This window comes from Tasmannia lanceolata, unplaced genomic scaffold, assembly GCF_043159265.1.
Source record: "Tasmannia lanceolata isolate RefF3 unplaced genomic scaffold, GAP_Taslan_0.1 ptg000020l, whole genome shotgun sequence".
Taxonomy (NCBI): domain Eukaryota; kingdom Viridiplantae; phylum Streptophyta; class Magnoliopsida; order Canellales; family Winteraceae; genus Tasmannia; species Tasmannia lanceolata.
Genome location: NW_027518697.1, coordinates 19,698,173 through 19,712,327, shown reverse-complemented (window position 1 = coordinate 19,712,327; position 14,155 = coordinate 19,698,173). Strand labels below are relative to the sequence as shown.

The window sequence follows — 14,155 nt, the reverse complement described above, 5'->3', positions numbered from 1 at the left end:
TTCTCTCTTTCCATATCACCCACCATGTAGCAAGACGGCAAATTCTCCATAGCATTTTCCCTTTCCTACTCCATGGCACCAACTCCCAGCTCAGAATCAAATCAGAAATAGAAAAAGGAAAGATCCAGCAAATACCAAACCTCTCTGTAAGATATAACTCCAAATCACTCTAGCAACTCGGCAATGAGAAAATAAATGACCCACCAGTTCACCACCTTCCAAACACAGAGGGCAGTGATCCAGGAGCCACATACCACGCTTCCGGAGAAAATTAATCGTTTGAATCCGATCGCGACAAGCCGCCCAACCGAAGATACAAACTCTGGGTGGACAATGAAAATTCCATACCTAGGCTGAAGTAGAAGATGCGCCACCGGGCACCAAGAGGGAATAGAAAGATTTAACAGAGAAAAAACTTGAGGAGTCCCAAGACCATACTCTTTTATCAGTCCCAGTCCGCTTAATGTAACAACCTTCAATTAACTTCAAAAATTGCGATACCGAATCCAACTCTCTATCAAAAAAATTCCTCCTAAAACCCGTCTTCCAAGCCAAGCCATTCCCATTGCGCTGAAACCATTCACAGACTAAGGCATCTTTTTTAGAAGCAACCAAATACAAATTCAGAAATAGCTCCATAAGGGGCTCAGCTGCACACCATGCATCCCTCCAAAATTTTATTCGGTCCCCAGAGTAAACCTTATACCTGACACCCTTACTAAAGTCATTACTCAAACTCAAGATATCGCGCCATATAGGCAAACCCTGTTTCTTAAAAAGATTGTCTAAATCCCACATCCCCGGCTTGTAACCACACTTACTCCCAATTACCCGAACCCAAAGATGACACTGCTCCTTCCCAAACCTCCATAACCATTTACCCAAAAGGGCATGATTGAACTCTCTAACTCTTCTAATCCCCAACCCTCCATTCCTAAACGGAAGGTATACATTCTTCCACTTTTCCAGAGGAATCCCCTTTTTAACATCCGAACCCCCGCATAAAAATCTACGTTGAATTATCTCGATTCTCAACACAACACTCACAAGACATCTGAAAATAGAGAGATAGTATATGGGAATATTGGCCAACACCGTTAATCAAAATCAGTCTACCCCCTCTAGAGACAAGATTCTTTTTCTAAGTCTCTAATCTTCTTTCAATTCTTTCTATGATTAGGTCCCACAAAGGTTTTTTAGGCCTACCTACCCCCAACGGATGACCTAAGTAGGCGGCAGGCAAAGACTCCAATTGGCAACCCAAGATTTTGGCTAGATCAAGGGCATTGGCATGGGATACGTTCAGAGCATACATCCTAGATTTATGAAAATTGGACCTCTGCCCAGTGATCAACTCATAACATCTGAGAGCTCCTTTCAAGTTTAGAATCTGATCCACATCCGACGCGCAGAATAGAAGTGTATTGTCCCCAAACTGTAAATAAGATACTTCAACCTGATCACGACCGATTTTAAAACCTTGGAACAATCCCATCCGGCTCCCTTTAACCAACAATCTACTCAAAGTCTCGGCGATGATAACAAAAAGCAAGGGGGACAAGGGATCACCCTGCGTAAGACCTCTAGATGATTTGAAGAAGCCTTTAGGAGACCTATTAATAGGGATCGAGAACCAAGCAGAAGAGAGACATCTCCTCATCCACTCCCTCCAACGGTTCCCAACCCCCATTCTACCGAGCAGATAGTCCAAACAATCCCATTCCACCCTATCGTAAGCCTTTTCCATATCTAATTTACAAACTATTCTAGCCTCGCCATTTCTAATATATGAATCAATTGCCTCATTTGCAATTAAAGAACAATCCAAAATTTGCCTGCTGCTCACAAAAGCACTTTGACAATCCAATATAATTGATGGAAGTACCACCTTTAATTGGTCGGCTAATACTTTTGCCAAAATTTTATATAGGCTTCCCACCGGGACTCTAATGGGTCAATACTCAGCTACGCTAGATGCGCCTTCGATCTTAGGGATAAGAGTAATGAAGGTAGCACCAGTGCCCCTATCCAATATCATACCATCGTAGAACTCAGAGAAGAATTTCATAATGTCCCCTTTTACATCTGACCAACAAGATTGGAAAAAGGCTAAACATAAGCCATCAGGTCCGGGAGCCGCATCTTTACTAATCGACAGCACGCCCTTCTAAATTTCTTCTTCATCAAATGGCTTCTCCAATGCATTTCTCTCAAGCAAGTTAAGCCTACTAAACTCCAGCTCCTCCGGTATAGGACGGACAATATTATCAGAAGTGTACAAGGATGTGTAGAAATCTACTATCACATTAGTAATCTCCTCCTTCCCTGACACCATACTACCATTGGCATTAAGAGAGTCAACTATGTTCCTTCTCCTGCGGGCACTCGCGGCATGGCATGGAAGTAAGCCGTATTTTTATCTCCTTCTTTTAACCACTTCACTCTAGATTTTTGCCTCCATCTTTACCTTCTGATGTTTCTATTTTGAATTTATGAGGTTTAATCGGAACTAGGGAAGTTGAATAAGAATTGCATTGTTATAAAACTAGAAATAGTTTAGGATAGAAAGTAAGATTTCTTTTTAGGTCTCTTTTGAGCTGGAATTGATGAAGAGATGGTAGAGGAAAAGGGTTTGGCGAGAAGACTCAGTGTAGCGGAGTAGCATAAGAAAGTGATGGGCAAAAAAGAAGAGAAGGGTGGTTCGATGGTGGATTTATGAAAGAGGGGAACCAGAAAGCTCTCAAAACAAAACAAAAAAGTGATCGCACCTGGTCTTGAAACAATTTCCAAGAATTCAGAACTCACGATTCAAAATGAATAAAATAAAGATCGGATTTATATAATACTCTTAAGCTATGATTTGTAAACACAAATACTATTGTCATGTGATGACCAATGATTGAAACTTCGGTTTCGGTCTCAACTAAAATTTAAATTCAAAATTTTGGCCATTTCGGCCGAAATTTTAAAATTTCGGCTGAAATGGCCAAACTTCGACCAAAATTTAAGCCGAAATCCGAGATTACCAAATTTCGGTCCCTTCCGAAATCCGGAATTTTGGATTTCGGCGGAAATTTAAAACCTTGGTGTTGACAAGGACACAGAGTGTCAGACACAGCAAACCCCCAAATTTTAGAAATGGGGACACGTTAAAACAGAAAGTATATATAATCTCGATTTGCGGGCACGGATTCGTGTGATGAGTTTTGAAACAGATACGAGGTGTCTGACATGACAATCCCTAAAAATCTAGAAATGGTGGCACTCTCATAAACGCAGTGTTTAAAAACTCGTTGACTCGGCACGGAACTCGGCCGAGTCAACTCGGTTTCGTGAAGACCGCATTTTGGAGTAGCAGACTCGGCGAGTCCGGGCCGAGTCAAACACGAATATTACTTTTCTCTTGGATGGGATCGACCAGCAGGAGAATCTTGGCGATCCGTGACTTCTCCCACTAGTTGATCTTCCCAAAACATATTTCTGAATCTAAGGCTTAAAAAAACAAAAAAAAGAAAGATCCGTGCTTGATTTATTCAACAAAAATGATACGATTCATACCTATAAATCTGTGTTGAATGTCTCACATTTCTATTCATCCAAAGAAAAGCTCAATCTCCCTTAGTTTCTTCGCTTTCTTGTGCAAAAACCTTTTGCCATTGCCTTCATCCACTGTTTTCTTTTTGTGGAAGCAAACCCACATCTAAAGCCTATGATAAACCCTCCTTGCGGGGTTTCCGTTTCCTACTAGTTGGGCACTTGGGCTTTCAATTTTCGGCAGAAGAAGAAAAATTCTCTGGTTTTCGTGCATTTCTTTGTTAGGAGGAAGAAGAAAAGTTATTTTCTAGTTTCCTTATCTGCTAAGGTAATGAAATCCTACAATAAAGTATTTATTAGGGAAATTATACATCCGGCCCTGTCTTACCTGGGACAGCCCCCCATCTTTGTAAAAGAACAGACATAAACACATGAAGGTGGCTGTCCCAAGAAAGAAAAATGGGGTACAGTGCATTAAATGACACGTTGGGCCCTTGTTCTTACTTGGGACAGCCCCTCAAAGTTAAAGAAATGCTACAAAGTACAAACTACAAACACACTTGAGGACCTTGAGGTGGCTGTCCCGAGTAAAAAATGGAGCACATATAGTTTTAACTTTTAATAAAGTGAGGAGTGCCCGAATCAAAATACAATAGTGCTAATAACATTTCCCTAAAAAAAGGAAAAAAAATTCAAAATTGTTTTTTTTTTTTTTTTTTTTTTTTTTTTTTTTTTTGCTCGGTAATTTGGGGTTAGGCAGACCCCCACCAGCTATATTAATTAAAACAAAATTACAATCTTTGATAAGCCATGCCGGAGAAATCTTCCGATACAATGTTTAAAAGCTCATCAGGAGCTAAACAAAGAGGGATTGGGTCCCCTTTACAAATACAGTTTGGTTTAGATAGGAAGTCAGCAGCTCTGTTGCCCTCTCTCCAAATGTGAGTTAGAGTCCAGCGGTCAAGAGAATTGAGGATGGTTCTGAGTTTTTCAAGGGAAGGGATTTTCCTCCAAGGACAAGGCCACAGGCGATGAATAACCATGACTGCAAGGAGAGAGTCAGATTCAATCCAAAGATTCTTAACAGGAAGTTGGCAGGCAAGGATGACTCCATGAAGAATAGCTTCAAATTCTAATTCCTGAATTGGGAGAGGCTCACAGTTTACAGAGAAGAAAGATAGAATGGTCCCCAAGTGGTCCCGGAGAAGGCCACCAACCGAGGCAGAGCCACAAACAAGGGAGGCATCAGAATTCAACTTAACTTCAGATTCAGAGGGGGGCACCCAGTGACAGAACTTAGCTTCTGGGGTTTTGCTGACCAGAGGGAGATTGAAAATTTTCGCAATTTTGCAATTTTCTTCAGAGGTTTCGTCTTTCAGATTTAGAGAGAGAATACGAGACCTCGAAGTGCTGATAATTCTGCTAAGAAGGATCCTTTTGTGAGTTTTTTTGTTTTCAAAGAGTCTCGCATTTCTTTCTAGCCAGATTAGGTAGATAGAAGCCGTGAGAAGAATTCGGGTTAGAGAATATGTCTGCCCCTTCTTCTTGAATTTATTCCTGATCCAGCTTTCCTCATCAGAGAGCGATTTCTTTTGCTTCTTCCTAACAGAGATGCAGCGAAGAATCCAACGCCAAATCCAGGCCGAATAAGAACAGTTGAAGAAAAGGTGGTTGGTACTTTCCGGAGCAGAATAGCAGAGGAGGCATGAATGGTCTTGGTTGGGACCGAGGAAATGGAGTTTATCTCTTGTGCAAAGTTTATCTTGCATTGCTTGCCAAGAGGTGATGCTGAATTTCGGGGTGTGCCCTGCAAACCAAATGGACGAAGTCCAAGGGGGTTTAGGATTAATAGTCCTGATGGAATTCCAGGCACTCTTAAGCCTGAAATGACCATCAGATTCTGGCTTCCATATCGGATAGGTCAAGACAGATTCAGAGAAGAGACCAGAATCAATGACTTTCTTAAGATCAAGGAGATGCGGATGCACATGAATCATGTCCCACCACCCTTGAGATTTAGCGTTGTCAATGGTAGCCTTCAGAGGGATGAAATTAATGATAGAGCCAAATGAAGACTGGGAGACGAGGGGTCCCTTCGGATGCCATGGATCCGTCCAAAATTTGAGAGGAGCCCGGGATCCAACAATGTAGCATACGTGCTTGGAAGCAAAGTCTCGAGCATTCAAGATACTCCTAGCTGCCCAAGAAGGAGAAGCAGGCATAGGGAGGCTCCAGAAACTTCGACCTCTTATGTATTTCCGATCAAACCATTTAACCCAGGGAGAATCTTTCAAGGATAAGATGCGCCACAGTTGCTTAATCTGGGAAGCTAAGTTCAAATCAGCCAATTTTCTAATCTCTAATCCACCTTCAGATTTGGGGCTGCAAATTGTGTTCCAAGACACTGGATGGTAAGTTTTCTCAAGCTTGGAACCAGACCAGATAAAGTCCCTGAGGATTTTCTCTATGTTGTTGAGAGTTTCTTTGGGGATATGAAAGGCGGCAGACCAGTAGACTTGATAAGTGGAGAGGACAGACTTGACCAACTCAACTCTTCCAGCTCTAGAAAGAAGACGAGTGGACCAAGAGGAGATCCTTTGCCTTATTTTGTCAATGATGGGCTGACAATCCCGAGAGGAGAGCCTGGAAGTAATTAGAGGTAAGCCCAGGTATTTGATGGGAAACTTCCCTTCTTCAATCTTGAGGGTGTTGCAAAGAACTCTCTTGGTACTGTTTTGGATACCTGCAAAAAAAACTTCACTTTTGTTGGGGTTAAATTCTAAGCCAGAGCATAATTTGAATGAAGCGAGGCAATTAATGATCCCAGCAGCAGAAGTTGAGTTTGGGTTTGCATAGATCATAACATCGTCAGCAAAAAGAGTATGGCTGATAGTGAGGTCTCCTTTGGAGAAGGGGGAAGAAATAAGGCCCTGGGCATGGAAGGAGGAAAGGAGACAGGAGAACATCTCCATAACAAAACTAAAGAGCAAGGGGGAAAGAGGATCTCCTTGCCTAAGACCATTGGAAGATCTGAAGAAGCCCCGAGGGGAGCCGTTTACAAGGACCGAAAAGGAGGGAGAAGAAATACATTCATGAACCCATTTGCACCAGATCTCAGGGAAGCCTATTTTGCTCATGAAAGTGAGCAAGGAAGAACGATTAACACTATCGAAGGCTTTTTTGAGATCCATTTTAATGCACATGGCTTTTTCCTGGTTTTTCCTATGAAAATTATGGCAAAGATCATGGGCAATGAGAATATTGTCTTGAATGCTCCTTCCTTTGATAAATGCAGATTGAAAGGGACTAATGAGCTTATGCAAGATGGGTTTGAGTCTATTTGCCATCAGCTTGGTAATGACTTTATACAGGAAATTGCAGAGGGATATTGGCCGATATTTCTCAGGAGAGCTAGCATCAGGAGATTTGGGTAGCAGAGAAATAAAAGTTGCATTAAGCTGGGGGAGAATCTTGCCTTTATGGAAGAAGAATTGGATAGCCTTAACAACATCCGGGCCGATCAAGTACCAGAAAGCTTGAAAGAAGCGGCCATTGAAACCATCAGGACCCGGGGACTTATTTCCATCAGAGTTTTTAATGACATTCCAAATGTCTGCAGCAGAAAAAAATTTTGTTAGCTGCAAGGAGTCTTCTTCAGAGAGGAATCTGGAAGGAGTAGGAATGGTGCTGGGATGAGATGGAAGGTCAGAATCTGCCTTGTTGAGGAGGGATTTGAAGTAGGCAACCATCGTATCAGCAATCTCATCAGGGTTGGTAGAGATGGATCCATCGGCAGTGACAGTTCCTTGGATGGAATTCTGATTTTTCCTGGCTTTCATAGCAGTATGGAAGAATGCAGTGTTGGAATCACCCAGATTCAACCACTGAATTCTAGATTTCTGTCTGAAGAAGGCCTCTTCCTGATTAGCAGACTTGACATATGAATCCTTAATGCGATGTTCTTCTTCTCTTAAAGCTTGGTCGAGAGGGGATATAGCAATCTGAGCTTGAATAGCCTCAAGTTGATGCCTTTTCCGAGGGGCTTCAATGTCAATTCTGCCAAACACATCACGGTTCCAAATTTTAAGACAATCTTTCACTTCTTTGAGCTTTTGGATAACAACGAAAAGAGGGGAGCCTTTAATCTTCTTACTCCAGGCTCTTTCCACTACTTCGAAAACTGAGAGATCATCGAGCCACATAGAAAAAAACTTGAACGGGATTTTGGGAATGTGGGATGATTGGGTAAACTGAATTATGATTGGGGTGTGGTCTGACAGCCCAGGTAAGAGATAAGAAGCAAAAGAAGAGGGATATTGGAAGAGCCATTCTTCATTTACAAGGGCTCTATCAAGCCTTCTGCATTTCCAGTTATCGTCATTCGACCGGTTGTTCCAAGATAGTGTTTGGCCAAAAGATCTAAGATCTGCGACAGAATTGCAATCGATCCAGGAGTTGAAGTCTTCCAAATCACGAGCAGAAGGGCCAGTACCCCCAAGAAATTCATGGGCGTACCTGATGATGTTAAAATCTCCTAAAACAATCCAGGGAAGAGCAGAGTGAGAGGCAATAAGGGAAAGTTGGCTCCATAGAGTTCTCCTTCCAATACCTCTGTTAAGGGCATAGACAGAGGTCACAAGAAGGGAGGTATTGGTTTGAAGGAAACGAACCTCACAATGCATTAGCTGCTCAGCTTCTTGGATGATTCTGACATGAACCAAATTCAAAATTGCTTTGACAGCCAGACCCATTTAATGCCATTTATTAAACACAGGCATAGCATAGCATAGCATAGGTGTACTGGGCGGCTACCCATTTTTCTATGAAAAAGTTATCTGCAATTTAAACTTTTAATGTTGGATAATCCAAACCGTTGGATAATCCCCTGTCATATCTATTTTAATTGGTTTGATCATCTGAGCCGTCCATTTGATAGGTGACAACGGAAGTAGGTTATGCTCAAAAATTCATTTCAATGTTGGATTATCCAAACCGTCCATTAGATGGGCCATAGCCTAAATAGGTTATGCCCCAAAATTATTTCCATTGGTTGATTCTAAGTAGGTTATGCCCCAAAATTATCTCCAAAAATCCTATGGAAATGATTTTTGGAGTATAACCTATTTAGGCTATGGCCCATCTAATGGATGGTTTGGATCATCCTATGGTGTGGGCCATACCATACTTTTAATAAAGTGAGAGTGCGCTCATAAGAAACAGTAGTGTTGATAACATTTCCATCTGTTTTTTATTTTATAAGAATTTGCTACCAAGCGTCTCCTATGGCAATTTCTCGGCAAGTGGCCATCGTGGTGCAAAGATACACACAGGGGCGAATGTTGCTAGCAAACGAAAAAAAATGAAAAAAAGTAATCATTACACAAAAAAAGTAAAATAGCTAAATTATAAAGTTTTAAATGAAAAATTACCTAAAAATGGTTATAAAATTGTAAAATTACGAAAAAAATACCAATAAAATATAGAAGGTTATGAAAATTACGGAAAAAATAGATGCTGTCAAATCAGAATAATTATTACAATCCCCATATTTGCATAATTATTACAATCCCCATATTTGCGGCATATTTGCGGGTGACCCGCGGGTTGACCCGGCCCACCCGCGGGCCACGCGGGTCACCTAAATTTTGACCCGCAAAAATGCAGGTCATTTCCTCACCCGACCCGTGGACCCGCACCCGCACCCGCATCACCCGCGGGTTGACTCGGCACGACCCACCAGTTTGCCAGGTTTAAATGTGAGCCTTACAGTACTTCTTGAAAAATAATACATCTGGTATATTTTTAGTATGGCTCACGCATAGGATGATCCAACCCATCTATTTGTTGGGTCAAAACATCAATAGGTTGTGCCCAAAAAAATGATTGCCACAAGATGATCCTAAATCTATTGATAACTGCATATTATGGAAAGTTCTATAGATCAGAGGGTTGGGATCATCCTATGTAAATAATTTTTGGGCCACAATGCATTTACATTGTGGCTCATCCAATGGACAGTTGGGATCATGTTATATTTTAAGCCATATAGTACTTCTTGAAAAATAATGGACTATAGGGGATTACACCATATAGAAACTCATATAATCTAATCCCTTATTTTAGTAATGACAGTCCTCTCCTATTTTTACACTTTTCTAGATATAGTGACACACAATGCCTCTTGATCCTGCATGAGAGCATGGGACAATGTCGAATCCACCATCGAGAAAAATGGTGCGTTGTATTTATTGTAACAAAATCACTACCGGTAGGATTAATCGCTTTAAACATCATCTTGCTAAGTTACATGGCAACGTTGCCGGGTGTCCAAGCGTGCCTGAACAAGTGATGAAAGAAATGAGAGCTGCCCTCGAAAATTATAAAGAGGAGAAACAAGCAGTAAAGAACGTGAACGAACAGATTGCTGAAGAACGAGGCACACAAGAAGAAGACATGCTAGATAGAGATATGCGTGCGGCGAGGAAAGCTAGTCAACGTACATTCTTTATGGAAATTGAAGCACAATGCATCGCACGAGATGGAGCTGGCCCATCATCAGGATGTTAGACAATATGTTAATGACTTTAAAAGAATATGGGACAGATCGAGATGTACAATTATGGCCGATGGCTGGAAAGACATCAATGGAAAGACACTGATCAACTTTTTGGCATATTGTCATCGAGGGACAGTGTTCCTTAAATGCATTGATGCTTCAAGTGAGCAGAAGAACGCAAAATATTTATTCAAACTATTTGACAAAGTGGTTGAAGAAGTTGGAGAAAAATATGTTGTTCAGTTTGTAACTGATAATGCAGCGAACTATAAAGCAGCTGGAAGACTATTGATGGAGAAAAGAAAAAATCTTTTTTGGGCCCCTTGTGCGGCACATTGCATTGACTTAATGCTGGAGGAGATAGGAGACTTGTCAGAATTAAAAGAGTGGATTGAGAAAGGAAGAAAGATAACAAAATTTATTTATAATCATCACAAGTCCTAAATTGGATGAAACATCATACTGGTCAAAAAGATATTATTAGGCCCGCTGTCACACGATTTGCTACCGCATACCTATCACTTTCTAGCATAAATGAGTGTCAAGCAGGGTTGAAAAGCTTGTTGGCTTCGAGAGAATGGAATGGATCCCGCTATGCAAAACTGGCAGATGGAAGAGAGGTTGAACAAATTATAACAGATCGAAAGTTTTGGGAAAATATTCAGCGAATCATCAAAGTCACACAGCCACTTGTTACCGTGCTAAGAATGGTGGATTCGGAAGAAAGACCTGCTATGGGGTTTATCTATGAAGCTATCGATCGTTCAAAGGAGGAGATACAAAAACTAACGAAAAACTTATGCAAAAAGTTGTGGGATATCATTGACAAGCGATGGGCAGCGCAACTCCATCACCCTCTTCATGCAGCAGGTATAAAAGCTAGTTTTTTCTAATGTAATGTTGAGAATTTTTTTGGTAAAAACATCTGAAAATTCTGATTAACTTAACTTTTGCAGGCTACTATTTAAATCCAATATTTCAGTATGGTGATAGAATGTCTAATCACCCGGAAATTATGGAAGGGTTATCAAAGTGCATCAACCGCTTGGAGCCAAGTTCCTCAAAGCGAATGAACGCATCAATTCAAGTATAAATATTTACCAATCAAACATAATTTATTCATTATAAATTCCTTTCATTAGATTCAATAGTATCTTATGTAGTATTACTGATGCATTCTCTTTTTATTTATAAGATTGCGGAGTTTCGCGATGTTATTGGTAATTTTGGGAGTGAAGATGCATTGAGATCCAAATCAGCAATGGACCCAGGTAATTTATTACGATGTAATTGTAAATAACATATGATTACTATTTGACATGATTCTATCAAATTCATATGAATAATTATTTTTTACGTTTTTATTAAATATAGCGGAGTGGTGGAGTTTACATGGTACTAAGCATCCTGAATTGCAAAGGATTGTTGTGATTGTGTTAAGCCAAACTTGCTCATCTTCAGGATGTGAGCGCAATTGGAGTACATTTGCTCACATTCATACAAAGAAGAGAAACAGGCTTGCAGTGAAGAAGATGGAAAAACTAGTGTATGTCCATTACAATTTGAGATTGCGAGAACGAAATGTCAGAAGTGGTCCCAAAGGTCCAATCGATTTGGATATAATTTTTGCTAAAGAAAATGCTGAGGAATGGTTAGTTGAGAAGGAACCACCACTTTTAGATGTTCAGGCAAGTAGATGAAAAGAGATGGAATGTGAGGAGTCACCGACAAATGAAGGTGGGTCAAGTGACAGTTCTGATAGACATCAGCATTGCATAAATGATGAGCCTAGTGATAATGATGATGGTGATGGAGACGACGGAGGTGACTTTGCAGTTTATAATGAAGGTGTTGATGAGCCCAACCCTGATGCGCATGGAGACGCTGCGGGTCATGAATATTTTGTTGGATCTGATGATCAACATGATTATGATGACCGTGATCCGTATCAACACTACACTGGGGACGTTGACGCTTATGATTTGCATGGTGCTCTAGAGATGGATCCGAATATTGGCTATACATGGCAGCATAATATAAACACATTTGGCATATTTCCTGAATATTCTGAGAGTAACTCGATTGATAACCATAATTACACCGACCAAAGAATCCATCAATTTCCATATAGCCACTACGAGAGTGGCTATGATCTACACTACTGATGTGCCTACTCTTATATTCATCGAGAATAAATTGTCTGAGCGGAAGCCCTTGTAAAATTTTGAATTTAATGTAACACAATGCATGTATTGATCATGGGCTATCTTAGGCTCTTTTCCTTTTTGTCACCATATCGACTCTTTGCATTTTTGTCAAATATAATGTATTCATTTTTTGTAAAAAATATGATCCATTTCACTAATGATTTAGTTACTAATGATACTTTAATACTTATTTTTACATTATTTCTATTTTTTGAATTATTTATTTATTTTTATAAAAAATTACGGCTCATCTAACTTGGCCGCGTCAACCGCGTTCTTGACCGCGTCCGCGTCGAGTCGACAAGGATTTCCTTCGGCCGCATTCCGCGTCGAAACCGCGTTTTTAAACACTGCATAAACGTACATACATATAAAATTACTTATTACTATCATAATTTGCAACAAAATAAATATGGTATTCACTTAACAAAAATCTAAACCAAACATAAGATAATCAAATAACAACGCATTCATCATTTTAATCTAGTTCTCTTCGATCTCTAATATGCAAGGAGAAAGGAAGATCAATAGGATACAATGAATATAATATTAGAATAAGAGTTTCTTTTAGGTTTTTAGGTTTAGGGGGAGGATATAACAGTAAATATTGGTTGAATAGGAGCTAAAAAGAGTTAATGATAAAAGAGGTAAACACAATTTCAATAATAAAACAAAATGTCACTCTTAACCCGGAACAAAAAAGTGTCAACACGCCCACATTAAGTATAATAACACTTCTAGTAGTACCGTACCTTTAAAAAGTGTCGAAAGGAGTGTTGACACATGTGGACATGCGTGCCGTCATGCAACTACCAATTAAACAAAGGGTAAAACACAGGAAACAATGAAGCAAGACCAATCAATATTTGAATAGATTTAGTACAGATTTTGGTTTTACCCTAATCTAGAAACCCAATTAGATACGAATCACAACAGAATAATATCATTATCATCATTCGAATCAGGTAAAAAAATCAAGAAGAATAACAAATGAACAAAAAAAGAAGAGATGAACCACTACATTATAACACCCAATAGGTTAAAAAACAATATCTCCCCTGTAAGAGTGGAAAACCCATAACCCAAACCCTATCGTATGAGAGAAAAAATACCTTGGGATTTGAGGGAATGGAGAATAGGAGAGAGCTCCAATTTGGGATTTTGTTCTTCCGTCAGGATTGGGAATTTTTCATCGCCTATGGCTATGAGAACAACTTCACAGTGTGGGCCCACCCACGTAACATTAGTACATTACAAAATGGAGTTCTTATAAGGGGAAATGATACCCCCACCCCACTACCATATGATCCAAACCGTCCATTAGATGGGCCACGGCCTAAATTAGTTGTGACCTAAAAATCATTTCCATAGGTTGATCCTAACCCTCCAATCCATAGAGGAGACTGAATAATAGAGGGTTGATCCGGACCCTCTATAGATCCGAGGGTTAGGATCAACCTATGGAAATGATTTTTGAGGCACAACCTATTTAGGTTGTGGCCCATCAAATGGACGTTTTGGATCATCCTATGGTGCGGGCCATACCGTACTTTGTAATAATGTGAGGAGTGCGATCATCAAAATACGGTAGCGGTGATATCATTTCCCTTGCTTTATTTGTGAAAAAACATCTAGTTTAACAATTTAGAAAATGGAGTTTTTAAATGGTGTAAGCCCTTATTGTCCCATATTTTTCAAAAAGTATTGTACGGACTACGGACCACATCATAGGATCATCCAAACCGTCCATGTGATGGGCCACAACTTAAATAGGTTGTGCCCCAGAAACATTTCTAAAGGGTAATCCCAACAAAGTGATCTATAGAGGAATTGCATATTATGGAAACTTCTATAGATT

General features: G+C 40.1%; 1 protein-coding gene across 3 annotated transcripts in view; it reads right to left on the bottom strand.

The window, feature by feature from the left end:
• LOC143854673 (uncharacterized) overlaps positions 1-13,530 on the bottom strand; it is a 33,465-nt gene extending 19,935 nt beyond the window's left edge. For all 3 annotated transcript variants that reach the window (XM_077364749.1, XM_077364751.1, XM_077364752.1), the window contains exon 1: positions 13,410-13,530. The gene's annotated coding sequence lies outside the window, so the exon portion shown is untranslated. The remainder of the gene's footprint in view (positions 1-13,409) is intronic.
• Between the last annotated feature and the right edge of the window lie 625 nt (positions 13,531-14,155).